The following is a 1837-nucleotide window of genomic DNA, read 5'->3' as shown; positions in this document are numbered from 1 at the left end:
GCCCCGCAAATCGAGAGCGTCCTCGCCGCAACATCACGCACTCCTTTTACTAGCGCTCTGACCAGTGTGCAACTCGGAAAGATAGAGAAGCTGCGCTTACCCGAGTACAAACCCGGCGAAACACGCTGTGGTTTCGTTCTAAATTCTGAGAGGATTTATACCAAAACCCAACTACGTCGCTCCAGGACGCAATCGCGCGATCTGACAATTTCATCCGAATGGAAGAAGATACTAACGCCATTCTCAGCAAAATGAACGAACCCAAAGCTCCAGCGGCTAAAAACGCCAACACGCGACAAGAGCCACGTCAGCATGCTCCAATCGATAAAAACGGCCGCAAAGACGGATACATGCATGTCGTCAACGAGAACAACGTGCCGGTTTCAACTCTCGTAGTCCGCAGAGAAGGATGGAACAAATGGGTAAGGGAGCTCGACTCGTCCGAGAAACCAGTCGACGCCGTTTGCTCGACCCAGACTACAATAGCAGCAGGTTCAGCGGCAGGACCTTCCAGAACCGTCGATCTCACCAAACACTGCAAGTATCACGATGTCAAAGGGCACGATACGACAGAGTGCAAGTCACTCTATGCGCACTACCTCTCATCCTTAGCAAGTGGCGACTTCAAGTTCGAACCACTAAAGGCAAAGCCGAAGAACGACAAGAGCCGGAGCAAGAATAAAGAAAGGAGAGCCCAGCGCAAAGCTACAGGCAAAAGTCGACATAGAGAAACTCAACAACGAGATGATGAGGAGGATGCCCCGAAGAGTAATGGCGAGGCAGACTCCTCGGCTGACGAAGAGCAACCAGCTAACCGCAGACGCATCGAGGGTATACTTTCCCAGCAAAACTTGTCGTCGGACGATGAGAACGATGACACACCTGTACTCGAAGATTTGAGAAATTTTCTGAAATGAAAGTTTGAATCCAAAATTAGCAACAGCTCCACGCGAAATGATCTCCGAACAACGCTGAATGCACGGAAGTCGCGGCGTATCTCGGCAGTTGACCCCGATCCCAAAGAACGCCCGAACGGCGAACTTAGGGATAAACTCAACGCAGGAGCATGCGATCTTCGAATCCGCCTCAATCGTTCGAAGCCCATTGACCTCCGGAGGTGTTTGGAGCAAACTAAGATGTCGAGCAACAATACTCCGCCATCAAAAAACGATAACAGCGTACCAACTGATTTACGCGTCTTCTTAGACTCCAAGCAGGTCCAAACGCGACGTCAACTAAATGTCATCATGGGCGGTTCTCCTCCTTGCGGAAACTCTGTTCGCTACGTCAAGGATTACCGTCGGCAGGTCGCGACTTCGCAGAGATGGCCGACTACTCCGCCAAATCACCCCCCCCGATAACCTTTTCACCGGATGACGCTGAGGGGATTCGCGTACCCCACAATGATCCTCTTCTTGTAGTTCTCGGAATTGGGGAGTACGACTTTACCAAGGTCCTCATCAATACAGGAAGTTCCGTCGACCTCATTTTCCGAGGAACCCTGCAGAAGATGGGAGTCGATCTCGACGACATCAAACCATCCTCCAGAACATTAACCGGCTTCAACGGATCCTCCGAAACAATACTGGGAACAATCCGCCTTCCGGTACGCGCATGTGGAGTCACTCGGACTGTCAAGTTTGCCGTCGTGAGCACGAAGGCCCCTTACCACACCATACTTGGAACCCCCTGGAAACACTCAATGCAGGCCATTCCATCTACTTATCACTAGTGCGTCAAGTTCCCCGGTACGGACGGAAGAATCAAAACACTGCGAGGAGATCAAAAGGCCGCTAAGGAACTCCTAGTCGCCACAGTTAAACTCCAACGATCGTCT

This window comes from Brassica oleracea, chromosome C2, assembly GCF_000695525.1.
Source record: "Brassica oleracea var. oleracea cultivar TO1000 chromosome C2, BOL, whole genome shotgun sequence".
NCBI classification, from domain to species: domain Eukaryota; kingdom Viridiplantae; phylum Streptophyta; class Magnoliopsida; order Brassicales; family Brassicaceae; genus Brassica; species Brassica oleracea.
The sequence above is the reverse complement of the archived record's forward strand: the minus strand, read 5'-3'. Positions refer to the sequence as shown.